Here is a 15,258-nt window from a genome sequence, read left to right as displayed (position 1 = left end):
CACATACAGAAGGTAGAGGGGGGTTGCCTGCATCAAAAAGCTGTTTCCCACTAACATGTTTTCTACATATTGGTCTTCAGTTTGTTCAGTGTAACTCAAATGTTTGCCACTCCGGTCTTAGTTCTGATATTTGGGTGTTCAAGCAAATAAGCATCAGCATTTTGCCATATATCCGTTTTGTATTTATTCACTCACCTGTCTGTAATGCAATTTGCATGGTCTTTTTCACAAACTTCAGTCCTGCGCTGGGGTGAATTGACTTTGAACTATGTTTAGAATTTGACATCATATTCTTACTGATGGATAAATATGAGTCATGGTCCCACAGCATGTGGCAATAGATAAATGAGTCACCCTAGGTGTCACCCTGGACGCTGTTGGAAGGGGAACATGACAAATACACAATCACAAAACAAAGTTCACATAATCTGTTTTCTCAGACTGCTTGGTCAGCAAAAGGCCTTCTCTCCATGAAACTATAACCTACATTGAGGTTCATCTATCGTGGATTAGGTTATATTTACATTAGAGGTGTGGATATTGCCCTTGTGACAGAAGTATGGGGGGACTGCCATGCTTCAAACCTCAGTTCTGTGAAATTTATTGAGATGTATTTTGTTAAGTTGTTGTGAAACCAGCTGGAACAGAATTAGTATACGAGTCAAGTGATGTCCTAATTAGCACTCCACCTGAAGACTGTGACACCCATTGCAGAAAGACCAAGATAATTTGGGCTGAAGTAATCCAACCTGAAAGATGCCAAAATACATGCAATCATGAAAAGGTCATGCTGAGTTATGCTGACACTGTTTATTCTGGGCAGCTTCACTCAGATAGTGGAAAGAGGGCTTTCACAATAACTGACAGACAGTTCTCAAGACTCAGGACAGTAGTTTTGGTAGGCTTTCATTTAGAAGTCTCTACAGTTTACCTACAAGGTAGGGATTTGACAGACTGAGTGGGCAACCAGAATATCTTCTCTCAGAGTGCATCTTTCTGTGCATGTCTCTGTCCTTCTTGGTCATAATATTCACAGATTAATTGCCACATTTAATCAGTACTCATTTAATAAGTGCATTTTACAGCAAGAAAATTGATTCATGCTGATGAATGGTCTACCATTTTTGAATTAATTATGCAGAGAGTGAGGGGTCACTTATAAAGAAAACTTTTTCCACTTAATTGTCTATTTCTTTTTGCCAACAAATTTCCACTACTGTGTCTCGCACAAATGGAATTCCAGCTATGAAGATTATGAACAGGAAGAGGCAGTTGTGAAGAGGAAGAGGCAGCTGTGAAGAGGAAGAGGAGCATAACAGTGAAAGCAAATACAAATATCAAATAAAGGGAAAAGCAACATTACATGGAAGATCAAATCTCTTTTCTTTCTCTGTTTACTTTCCATCAGTTATCTTTCAACACTCTGCACTTTATCGTGCATTTATAGCCTCTAGCTAACCACCAGAGATCACATCCTCTAGGCAGGAGGTGGTGCTGTGTTTATTTGCTTGGTAGTCACACAAGCAAAATTTCTCTTTTCATCACCTCATTACCCTAATCAACGTTTTCGTTCTCCTTGCTAGATATATTTCATCTAAGTCATTGTTGGCTTATAGTATTGTTCACCTCTCAACACAGTCCTTGCTTTTCATCTTTCTGAGAGAGTCTCTTTTTCTATAACTTTTAAATTCAACCTTAAGGTTTGAAATAGTTTCCACCCTCTGCTTTCACTACCTCCCAGCATGATGGTTCATATTGGTGTAGGGTAGTTGCCAGTTGCAGGACCAGATACAGAAGCTGTTTATACAAGGTGTGTGATACAAGATCTCGCTTGTGAATACCTGCTGGTAGTATGTTTAATGCCTGTTACACAAAGCATGGAACAGGTTTGATCATCAAATGCAAATGAAGTAAGGTATCCAGCAAATAAAGTTAATGGCATATAAGCAATTCAAAAATATGACAGAATTACACAACACGAGTAAAAGGTAGATGTAACAACTAGAAGAGAATATATCAGAAAGTTGAAACATAGATTTGATGACGTGGTACTAATAGCAGCAGACATAGTGTTTCAGAGCACTATGTCATCCACTGAAGATGCCTAACATGTTGTTTTCCATTAAACAAATTCCTAAAGCGGTACCTAAAAACAGATGTTGTATGTAGATGCAAAAGCTCACAAACCAAGCTGCAATCACTGACAACCATTTCTGAAATTAAGTGGTACGTATATAATATTTCTTTCAATGTATCTTCTACATGTAAATTGTATTTGTTTATTCTTAACATCACATATCCATGTTGTATATTGTACTCTTTTGCATATTTTATATATTCCTTTTGACTATAACCAATGTTCTAATTATTATTATGACTTGCTCTTTCAATTTAAATATTTTCCTTTTTGTGACACGTAATGCAGATATTGCAATATGTATATGTGGAGCTTTTCTCCCTGGGCCTCTGCTGAAAAGACTTTTGCCATACAGTTGGACTTTCCCTGAAAAAAAACAAATCAGTAAATAAATAACTAAATAAATTAGACTGAAAGTTGGTACAAGCTGTATATGACTTGTATGCTTCACATATAACCATGTAAAGCCTGTGGTGTAACCTCCTGTACCCCTACAAATAAAGTATGCATAGCCATAGGCATGCTGTTTTCCAGGATATTCTAGTCTCAGAATAAGAGGATAGCTGGCAAGTCGCAGGCCACTGACTTCAGGATTATAGACCAGTTCCTTAACATCATGATGGAAAATATTTATATGAGGTTCCCGGTGCAAACAGCAAAATACCAAACCTCTCTAGAAGCCTTTTATCTCACGTCTGAGTTACCAGGAGTGATAGGTGCACATATTTGCAATTACATCAGGATAAATGTTATGGCAAAAAAGACAGAGATGGTTATATATAAAGGAAATGATGGCAGACAGGTAATTGCCAGGATCTTTGCAATATTAACAACTGAGTAATGAATGTCTATGTTAGATATGTGAGGAATGTTAGTGATGCATACATCATGTGTTATGTGCAACCTATACCGCATATTCAAAGGTAGACACATCCAGCGTGGCCTTTTTCTAGATAAGAGACAGAGAAAGCTGTGAAGCACTGATCTGGTATCCCAACCTGCAGCCTCAGCATCTACAGTTAAAAGTAGAAGATGAGGAATAAGGATAACTGATTGGAATATCAGCTCCTGGCCGCCGTTAACTTAGCAAAACTTAGCAAAAATAAAGTTCTCTTTCCAGGGAAAGATCAGTCCAGTTAAGGGTTTAAGTGGATCTTTATTCAATAATGGATGAGCAATCTTTATTTATTTATTTATTTAACATTTATTTACCAGGAAAGTCCGACTTGGAACAAAGCCAATTTTCAGAAGAGACCCAGGGAGAAACACTCCAGATGCATGTCTTTGAACTCCAGTGATCTGATGAAGTCCTGAGTTTATGTGATATGGATGAAAGTGCTTATCTTTTTAAGGAGTTTGGACTACGTGTCCATTAAAGTTTTCCAGTTTTTACAATCTGGTTTGATTTGCTTGGCTATATTTGTGTTATTTATTGATTCCAGACTGAAAATTGACCAACTTACAAAGTATCATCATGGAGGGGCGTACCAGGTCTGCCTGGGTAAGGGGCTATACCTGGTGTCTCTACGTTACCCTGCAGTTACAAAATCTTATGCCCTTTTACATTTTACCAGCATTAGGTGTCTTCAAGTTTTGCTAAGTTAGCTGCTGCCAGGATCTGATATTCTGAACAGTTGTCCTTACTCCTCATCTTCTTGTAGATAGGTAGACAGGCAAAACAATGTAAGACGGGTAGCATGCAGTGCATATATTGTCGGTAAGTAGACAGGCAAAACAATGTAAGATGGGTAGCATGCAGTGCATATATTGTCGGTAAGTAGACAGGCAAAACAATGTAAGACGGGTAGCATGCAGTGCATATGTTGTCGATAAGTAGACAGGCAAAACAATGTAAGATGGGTAGCATGCAGTGCATATATTGTAGATATGTAGACAGGCAAAACAATGTAAGAGAGGTAGTACACAGTGCATATATTTAAAGGTATAACACCCAGAGTGTACCTTTTTCCTCCCACAGAAGATTCTGGATACCCTCTACAACCATGGTTAATAACGCCAATCCACAACCACAGATCTGTCCCAGAAGGACAAATAAAGTCTATCAAAGCCAGATATGAGGTAAATTTGGCCACCCAGACCAAAGATCCACAAGGCATTCTTTAGCCATGTCTGCAACCTCAAAGGCAATACACAATTGTGTGCAGAGCTCATTGTTAATAGAGCCACCTATACTGAGCCAGAAGCTATAACAAACCTACTGGCTGACAAATTCAGCTCCACGTTTACCCCTCTCTCCCCCTTACCTTTCCTTCAGGAAATACCATCAAATATAACTCCCCCTGCTCTCAGTATGGAACAGGTCCTTAATGCTCTCTCTAATGCTAAGAACACTGTATCAATAGACCCAGACAATATCCCAGGATGCCTTCTAAACAGCATGAAACATGACCTATCAGGGACTCTGGAATTGCTATTTAACTGTAGCTTCCAAATAAGCTTCATGCCTCATGAATGGAGAACAGTAACAGTCATCCCCCTGCACAAAGGTGGGCCATCTACAGATGCTGGAAACTACAGACCAATAAGTCTCACTAGTCTCATATGTAAAGCCATGGAAATGAATCAATAATAACACAGAAAACCTCCAGGCACCAACCCAATTTGGTTTCATCAAGGGCAGGTCATGCCTACTTAACCTGGTGGACTTCTTTCAGAAGGTCCCAAAGCAATGGATGATGGTAAAATGGTTCACACTGCCTACCTTGACCTGGCCAAGGCATTTGACACTATACCCCACTCAATTATTGCTTACAAACTCAAGAGGTTAGACATAAACCCTTATGCTACCCAGTGGATGGCCATATAGCTAACAGATAGGACCCAGGAAGTTGTAATTGAGGAGTCCAGCTTTACAAAGAGTTCAGTCACAAGCAGAGTTCCTCAGGGAGTGGTCCTGGGACCACTCCATTTTGGCATTTACTTCTATGAAGTCAAGGCCAATGTCAATGGCCTCTGGCTAACTAAATTTACAGATGATTGCAAATTAGGAACTGTCATTGAATGCCACACTGACACAAATGTTCTCCAGGAAGGACTGACACAGACAAACAACTGGTATCAGAGCCATGGAATAAAAGTAAATGCTGAGAAATGTATAATAGCATCCTTCGGGAAGTCATCCACCCTTGGTTACTAACATATTGACAACACACTCCTATGAGCTGACCCAATAGTCAAGGACTTGGGGGCACACATAGATAGTAATCTATCCTTTGACCATCATGTTTCTACAGTAGTGAGGAAATCATTCTATGTTGTGCAACTTATAAACAAAGGTATGGCATCTAGGTCCAAGGAAGTCATTGTTCCACATTCGTCAGACCTATCATTGAGCTGGTCTGTACCTAACCAGGTATATCCAACAATTGGGATGTCCACAGAGGTTCCTCACTAAAAGAATACAGTGTGTTAGTAACATGTCCTGTGCAGACCACCTCAGTGCTCTACCCCTGTAGTCTGTCTCCTACCAGCTGTTGAGGGGAAAGCTGTGCCTCACATACCAAGACATTTTCAGAACCCATCCTGATGGACTCCTGCATATCCACAAAACAAACAGCACCAGACTTATCCATTCTAAAGACTTAAACCTTGTCTGTCATATAAATAGGACCTACTGGAGAAACAGGTATGTATCCCAGAGACTACCCCTTCTCTGGAACAGGCTCCCCATCCATGAGAATCAGAGTTTCTCCATAATCCAATTCAAGTCATCCCTGGTTTAGCACCTAAGTCTCTGGTTGATACAGGCAGCCTGTAAATGGTTCACCTCCCAGGTCTGTGCTTGTAAATGTTTCATCTCAAAAGCCCCTGCTTACACTTATCAAGGGTACCAGAATTTGTCAGAGATTTGGGATGCATAACTAGGCTTAAAAATGCCTGTGTGATTGTTAGCCAAGTAAACGCCTATGACCCTATAAGATGAGATCCAGTAAAATACACAACCAGAATGGATCGACTGTAGAACATGACTTTTCAATGTTGAAGTCTTCCTTCCAATGTCTGGGCATATCAGGGGATGTAGTTAAGCTTAACACTGAAAATGTGTATGCAGTTCTGCACAACCTTATGAGAACAAAACACAGTATACATCTAACCTGAGTGTGAGGACATTTGCTAGCACATTACCAGCCAATGACAGCAGAAGACATCAGGAAAGAAGTACAGGATGAATGCAGAGATGATCATAGGATCATAGGAGCTTACTAAGCTAATGGTCACATGGTCCTTACAGGCCTAGTCAAATACAACCCCTGTTCCCAAGAATATCAAGGTATTAAGCAGAACTAAGTCAACAACTACCTCCCCTGTCCAGAAGGGATACTGGTGAAACTCCTGGGGTGAATTTGCAGTTTCCCATCCAATCATCCAAATTACACTTAAATAAGGTCAACAAGGAGCTCTGCTTCACCTGAATTGGAAGTTTGTTCCAGAGGAGAGGTAACCTCTGTGAGACATATCTCTCTCTCTCCAGCAAGTCCTGTTGATGTCACATGCTAGGTTGAGTTCCCTAGAGCAAGTGCATCTTATATCAGTTGATTTACAATTGTACAGCTTTTCCATTAGAACAGGATTTGAAATTGTATTATATGCAAGGAAGAGGTCACCTCTGAGTAGTCTGTAAGACACTGAGTATAGTGACATTGATTTCAGTCTAATATGACATATGCTGAAAACCCTGAATTTTCTTTGTAAGAAACCTTTCAGGTCTTTCCAGTTGCTGCTGGTGCCTGGTAAGGTACATACCAGAGGTAGCATTGTACTCTGTTGTTGGCCTGATGAGTGAGGAATACAGGGGGGTTATAAACTCTTTTTGTCTGGATGCAATGCCCTTGCTTATGAGATGGGTGATGTAGAAATCCTTTCTTACCATTGTGGAGATGTGGTGGTCAAAGGAACAATTGCTGTCAACCTGTGTGCCCAAATCTCTCACCGGTGATTGTGTACTTCGGGTGTTGTTATTAATGTGGTAATCTGCAGGGACATCACCCTTGCTGAAGGGGATGATAATGCATTTTTTGCATTGAGTTTTAGCCATGACTTTGGCACCAGTCATCTGTCTGTGTAAGTCCCTCTTGTAGGATGTTGACATTGTTGGAGGACTCAATGATTGCACCCAGTTTGCGACCATCAGCAAACTTTGTCAGCCATAGGCCTTTTGTTTTATTCTGTACATCCAAGAAGTAGATTGCAAACAGGGGCCCCAGCACCAATCCCTGTGAAACACCACTGATTAAGGGTCTTCCAGTGGAGGTAAAGTCACCTATTTTGACTGTATGCATTATTTTGACTGTATGCATTCTATCAGTGAGTCAGTTTGCAACCCACCTGACAATATATGGGTTGATTTCCAGCTGGGTGAGTTTATCAATGATGCCTGAGTGGGAAATAGTGTCAAACGCCTTGTCCAGGTAGGCCATATGCATGGATTTGACTTTTTCCAGGGCTTTGGTGACTTTCGCAAAGAAGTCCACCAAGTTCAAGAGGAAAGATCTCCCTTTAATGAAGCCAGACTGGGTCAGGTCAAGCGTTTGGAGGTCTCCCATATCTTTATTGATAAGGTCTGTGATTATTCTTTCCATAGCCTTGCAGATTAGGCTGGTCAAGCTTTTGGGGTTTATAGTTCCCAGGGTCTGTGGACGGGCCTCCTTTATGTAATGGGATGACGGTTGCTATTTTCCATTCAGCAGGTACAAAACCAGTGCTTAGACTGTGGTTAAAAAGAGTACCCAGTGGTACAGCTAGTTCCTGTTTTAATCCATTTAGAATGCAGCCTGGGATATTATCAGGTCTCATAGAGGTTGTATTTTTGGCTTTGGAGAGAGCATTTACGATCTGTTCCTTGGAGATACTAGGTGGATGCCAGGTGGTAGGGATGTTTGGGGGATATGTGATGGGGACAGCGGGGATGTTTTCACTGAAACTGTCAGCTAGCAGGTTTGCTATTATGCGGGTTCAATATATGTGGTGCCATTAATAATCAGTTCTGCACAGATCTGGATTTTCCTTTAAGGTTTCTGACATAGCTAAAGAAGGTTTTATGGTTATCCTTAGCAAAAGAGGCTAACTTGGATTCATAGTTAGCTTTAGAATGCCTTACGAGGTATCTTATTTGCTTGTTTAAAATGAGGAGGGAATGCTTCCATTTCAGAGACCCTTCCTTCCTGCTCTTGGACAACAATTTCTTTCTCTTACCTGTCAATCATGGACTCCCACCAGGCACGCTAGTTCTTTCTTAAAGATCTTATTTTGATCCTATCAGGTACGGCTGAGTCAATACATTTGTATAGATGCTTATACAAGGCATTGGTGTAAATCCCAGTGTATGTGTCCAAGCCATCAATGAGGGCAGGGGCTATAAAGCTATTAATGCTGTCACATATTAGGTTGTAATTGGCTTTGGAGAAGTTTTTTTGTCTAGTTGCTGCTAATGGGGGTCAGATTTTACTGTTACTTCTAACGAGACTGATTAATGATCAGACCTCACTAGGGAGGGCCACACTCATGGGGTGGTGCACCAGATCCAGAATGTTTGGGTCCTTTGTAGGGGTATCAACCAACTGGTCCAGGGCATTGGAGTTGATGAAGTCCAAGAAGCTTCGGGCAATATATGGATGGGTAGTTAAAGTCAGTTAAAAGAAGGATGTTTGGTTGTATCTTGAGTGATTCAAGTAGATTCAAGTATGTGGTCTGGGTATCCTGGTTCATGGAGGAGGTCCTATAACTGGCAATAGCTTGGAGAGGGATCTTACCTACAGACAATGGGACCTGGATTAATTCAATGGAATCATTTTGTTTAACCAAACAAGAGGTGTATTTATCTTTGAGTTTGTGGTCTGAATGAGTGGAAGGTATTATAACCTAGTATGACTGGAGTGCTTTCTGTGGTGTTAAACCAAGTCTCTGTGACTGTGCAGATGTCAGCATCTTTTAAGGAGAGGGCTGCTTCCAGTGAGTGCAGTTTTAAGTTTAGACTCCAAGCATTTAGCAGCATAACCTTGAGGTTGATTTTTGAAGAAATTTTTACATCAGGAATTTTGTTGTGACATTGTCTAAAAAAGGCACCATGGGGGAGGCAAGAGCCTTAGCCAGTAACTGATATCCCAGAAGTGACAGATGAAGACCATCTCTGGCAAAGCAGTGTAGTCAGTCTACCATGTCATCCCAGGCTGACAGGTATTGGATCCCCTTAGAATGACACCAGAAACTAAGTGAATTGTTGAAGTCAATCATTTTTTTGTTTATACTGTGGGATCATCTTAGGTGGAGGTAGTATGCTGCTCAAGGCTGGGGACATACCTGCCTGAGACACATATTCAGAGAGCTCAGTCGTATCTCTCTTCATATAGTCCAGTCAGGTATGTCTCAAGTCATTCACACCAACATAAACTATGATGGAGTCATAACAGTACTTGTTGTGGAGAGACCTGAGAGCATTTGTGATCTGGTGGATCCTGGCACCCGACAGACAGCTGACTGTAACCATCTCCTTGTCCAGTCCAGTGAGTGGGACATCTATGTGTCTCACTATAGAGTTGCCTATGACCAACAAATTTGGTTTAGATGTGCTTTGCCTTAGGGGCTTGTTTGGTAAAACACTTATGCTTGTGGTTTTATGTGTATTGAGTGCTGCAGGTACTGTATTAGGTGTAGCACGTTTGTGTTTCAGGGGTCTCCAGTGTTTAGGTAAATTTTTGGTGAGTACCTCCATGTATGATGGTTTATGTGTTGATAGTGTGGTTTGTGCAGGAGGTGTAGTATGCGGGCTGGCAACTTGTTCAGTGTCACTGTTCTGTGAATGAGAGAGCAAGGATTCCAAATTCTTAGTGTATTTGCATCTCTCACAAATTGAGCTTGAGTGGTTTAGGAGTAGTGTGTTGTCAGTGTACATGAGGCAATTGCTACACTGCCTCAGGATACCCATGTCAATCAGGCTGGCAGGAGAACCAGAGGAGAGCTGACCATCCATAATACTAGGTGTAGATTTGCTTACTTTAATAAGGAAGGATGTGGTTTAATTGGGGGCTTAATGCTGGGTCTATACTATTGGGTAACTCAAGGGGTATGAGACTATTAGGGATTAGGAGATTTCAGTTAAAGTGGCAAATGCTGGAGAAAGCTCCGCTGTGGTGCTCTCCGAGCAGCTAAGCACAACTTAAGGGACTCCTCAGTTGGAGCACAGGCAGCTTCTAAGGGGAAATAAATCTACTTAAGCTTTTGTATCGGTAACCGCCAGTGGTTACTTCCTTGGTGCAGTGCGAAGGTGCGCTATGCTCAAACAGATGTCTGAGATTTCTCAGATGACGATAGAGCAGTGGCTGGTCACCAAATGCTGTGGAGCTGTGTTAAAACAGGTGCAAACCTGTGCAAATGCATGGCTTATATAGCAACTGCAAGAACCCTTTTTTAAAACAAGTTAAGCAATTTTCAAACAAGCTAGCTAATGGAAATGCTCAATACCGAGCCTTATTCAAACAATCTCTAACTCAGATGGGTCCCCTGCTACACTCTTCTGCCACAAGGGTGCAGGCCCTCTTAATGTAAGATGGCTTGCTTTAGTGCTCAAATAATGTCAAACAGTCTCAATTCAGCAAATCTGAATCTAGCCTATGCTATAAAATACACAAGTACTAGAAAATACAAAGTGCAGGAAAAACAGTCTCAAACAGGAAACAGTGAAACAGCATAACAGTTACAATGGCTAAAACAGTTAAACGTAGGTGAGAATTCAGTAATACACAGTTTAAAAGTGCAGTACAATGAATAAAAATACTTATTTTCTGTAGATTTCAAATGATGCCTTGGATTTCATTTGGATTCACTCAAGAGATCAGAGAGAGCAGACTACAGCAGCTCCTGTAAACTGAATACAGGCCATCAGCAAGCAGAGGAGAGTAGTATTGCTGGAACTGAATTTATCCTCAATTTTTGGTGAGTACCTTCACAAGGAGGACCCTGTTTTTCACAAAATCTCACCACGGTGACACTAATATATAGACTGTATTTTATATAGCATATGTCATGGACAGAAGTAAGTTAAAATATAAAAAAGACATCTGCATGTACAAGACCCAGGATAAAAAAAGTGGCCAAGTCTGGTACGCACATTGATGCCAGGATTGGAAAAAAATGACAGTGTAGAATTCTCAAGACATGGAAATATTCCTACCATGGGGCTAGGACAGCCCCACAGGATGATGGAATCCCTGTTGTAGAAGGAACTAGCAGTCCACTAAAATCACAAAAACTGACAGGTCAAAAAAGAGCCATAAAGATAATAGAGTGAACTATTGAGGATAAGAAAGAAATTATGTATTGTTACTATTATGTAAAAAAAAAAAAACAGAATGTCCAGACAGAAGATATGCAAAAAGGTTAAGAGAGAAATTAGAGGAAAGAAAAATATTTCCACAAGAAAAGCTGTCAGAAGTTTCAAAACCAAATTTGTGCTCCTTAATACAATAGATTTATGAAAAACATTATATAGACCATGAAACCTTGGGCCTTTGGAAAATAAGTGACTGAGGATGTGGGAAAATATAAAGAATAAAATCTAGAGATTTTTGAAAGGTATAAAAAGAAATATGGACATGGGAAAGAGAGATCTGATATGTTGCAATATTTATGCAAAGGAAAAAACAAATGAATCAATAAAAAACAACCCCAAATATATTCCAAGAGAGACATCCAGATATGGAACATTTCACAATAAAAATAACATCACAAAGAGGGAATGTAAAACAGAAGATTAGCAAAGTAGAAGTTAAAAAACTAAGTTGAAGTTATGGAATATCTGCTAAGTGAAGGATTTAGTGTAGAAAGTCTAGCACATATTATATCACAGCATAATGGAACAAAGATTTCCCCAAAGTAAGGAAAAACAGGAGGAGCAGGAGACATCCGAAGATGAAATATGGACATGGGAAAGAAAAAGATTTAATATGCTACAATATTTAAATAAAATTAATTAATACAAAATGAGCAGCACCAAATATATTTGAAGAGAAAAACAGGCAAAGGCTTCTGTATATGGAAAATTTCACAATACGAAAAATAAAATAATAATGAGAAAAAGTTGAAAAAAGGATTAGTAATGAAGACGTTGACGACATGGAAGCTGATGTTATGGATCACCTGCAAAGTGAGGGATTTAGTGTAGAAAATCTAACTCTGAGAACACCACAAAAGGATAGCGCAATGGATCCCCAAATTAAGGAGAAGCCAGTGGTGCGGGAAACATCTGATCAGTTACCATATAAAGATACTTTGGAGCCTCCCATAGGAAACCAGTACAAAAGTTCAGTTGGGGTTGCACAGCAAGGGAAGGAACAGGAAGTTGTGACAACTCTGACACAGTCAATGTTGTGGAGTGATAGACAGTGAGTTCCTATATGAAAGAGCAATAGATGACACAGGATGAAACTGAAGAGAATGTGGCACAGGGAGATGCTCTGGAACTTTCTGTAGAATGCCCACAGGAAATAGAATAAAGAACATGCCCTCAGTTTAAAAAAAAAATTATCTAAGGGAAGAGTTGCTTGATTTAATAGAAATGGACAGACATATTAAGATCAACGAAAGAAACATACTACAGTAAGTCAATAAAACCCAAACATTAGAAATTTGATAAAACAAATGAACACAGTAATTAGGACTATTCATAGAGATTAATGAGATATAACAGAAGTTAACAGGGTATATACTGTGAGGCTAACTTAATAACAGATAAAGTCTTACCTCAAAAACAAAGGGCAGTAAGGGAAAAGAAGGGGATAAATCAAATGTCATCATGGAAGTATCAAACAGAGAAAACTATAAAGAAATCAAGACATGAAGTGTCACTGTTAGAAGAGTATAGAAGAGGGAATAGATCAACAAAAATATTCAGACAGATAGACCTGATAATAGCAATGTGCAGTATTAGAACAGATCAGGATCTGTCATGCACTATCACAAATAATAAACTAAAAAGATCAGCACAAGCAGAAAACCGTAGAGGACTTTATCTGTTATTAAGTTAGCCGCACAGTAATATAAATATAAAGGAAAAGTACAAAATAAGCAATTGATTGATGAGACAAAAAATGTTTATAGAGCATTGGGAAACAAGGCAAGAGGAACTGAAACACCACCAATTGGTGGTATAGCTCAGAGGTAGAGCATTTGACTGCAGATCAAGAGGTCCCCGGTTCAAATCTGGGTTCCCCCTGTATGGGTGGCTTTTTCCATGCATAGGCCTTGTTTTCTCTGGCTATGCTTTCAAACAAAGTTAAGCCAGAAAGCTGCCACACCATAAAATGCCAATGTACCCTTACTCTCCACTTGACTAATTGCCAGGATCTCAGATGGTGCAGTTCACACAATACGACAATTATAGACACTAGATGGAATATATCAGATGGTGCAGTTCACACAATACGACAATTATAGACACTAGATGGAATATATCAGATGGTGCAGTTTACGCAATACAACAATTACAGACACTATATGGAATGGTGTGGCACCCTCCCTGTTTACCTCTGCACAAAGGTGGGACACATCTACAGACCCTGGAAACTACAAACCCATAAGTCTCACTAGTCTTATATGTAAAGCCATGGAAAGAATTATCATGGAGATGATTAATAGAGATATAGTAAACTTCCAGACACTGAAGCCAACCCAGTTTGGTTTCATCAAGGGCAGATCATGCCTACTGAGTCTGGTGGACTTCTTTGAGAAGGTCACCAAAGCAATGGATGAGAGCATGGACCCAACCCAATTTGGTTTCGTCAAGGGTAGATCATGCCTACTGAGTCTGGTGGACTTCTTTGAAAAGGTCACCAAAACAATGGATGAGAGCATGGACACAACCCAATTTGGTTTCGCCAAGGGCAGATCATGCCTACTGAGTCTGGTGGGCTTCTTTGAAAAGGTCACCAAAGCAATGGATGAGGGCAAAATCATTCACACTGCCTACCTTGACCTGGCAAAGGCATTTGACACAATACCCCACTTGGGCATTGTTGACAAACTCAAGAGGTTAGGTACAAACCCGTATGTCACCCAGTGGATAGCCAACTGGCTCACAAACAGAACCCAGGAAGTTAGAACTGGGGACTCCACCTCTACAAAGAGCCCAATCACAAGTGGAGTCCCTCATGGTTTGGTCCTGGGACCACTCCTTTTTGGCATTTACTTCTCAGAGGTCAAGGCCAATGTCAGTGGTCTCTGGCTGACTAAATTTGCAGATTATTGCAAATTAGGAGCTGTCATTGAATCTCACACTGACACAAATGTTCTCCAGGAGGGGCTGACACAGACAAACAACTGGTGTCAGAGCCATGGACTGACTGGTGTCAGAGCCATGGACTGACTGGTGTCAGAGCCATGGACTGACTGGTGTCAGAGTCATGGACTGACTGGTGTCAGAGCCATGGACTGACTGGTGTCAGAGCCATGGACTGACTGGTGTCAGAGCCATGGACTGACTGGTGTCAGAGCCATGGACTGACTGGTGTCAGAGCCATGGACTGACTGGTGTCAGAGTCATGGACTAAAACTAAGTACCAATAAATGCATAATAGTATCCTTTGGGAAGTCCTCCATCCCTGGTAACTATCATATTGACAAAATACACCTTAGAGTTGACCCAGTAGTCAGGGTCTTCGGGACATACATAGATAGCAATCTAGCCTTTGACCATCATATGTCTACAGTGGTAAGGAAATCATTATATGTTGTGTAACTTATAAACAAAGGTATGGCATCTAATCCCAAGGAAGTCATTGTTCCACTGTATTCGACATTCATCAGATCCATCATTGAGTACAATGCCCCCTTTAGTATGTACCTAACCAGGCATATCCAACAACTGAAATGTCCACAGTGGCTCCTTGCTAAAAGAATACAGGGCATAAGTAATATGTGCTATGCTGACCACCTCAAGGCCCTATCCCTGTATTCTGTCTCCTACAGGCTTTTGAGGGGAGATCTATGTCTGGCATACAGGGCATTGTCAGACCCCACTCTGATGGGCCTCCTGCATATCCACAAAACAAACAGTACCAGAATTACCTGTTCTACAGATTTAAACCTTGCCTGTGATATAAATAGGACAT

The 15,258-nt window shown here is 40.5% G+C and overlaps 1 non-coding gene across 1 annotated transcript; it reads left to right on the top strand.

Annotated features, from left to right (window-relative positions):
- The first annotated feature begins 13,292 nt into the window (after positions 1 to 13,292).
- Positions 13,293 to 13,364, top strand: TRNAC-GCA. Its single transcript has one exon. It is a non-coding gene; the product is annotated as a tRNA-Cys (tRNA).
- The last annotated feature ends 1,894 nt before the right edge of the window (positions 13,365 to 15,258 follow it).

The sequence above is a fragment of the Protopterus annectens genome, chromosome 13.part0 (genome assembly GCF_019279795.1).
Source record: "Protopterus annectens isolate FY-2018-M chromosome 13.part0, PAN1.0, whole genome shotgun sequence".
Taxonomy (NCBI): Eukaryota; Metazoa; Chordata; order Ceratodontiformes; family Protopteridae; genus Protopterus; species Protopterus annectens.
This window is presented reverse-complemented; position numbering and strand designations above follow the sequence as displayed.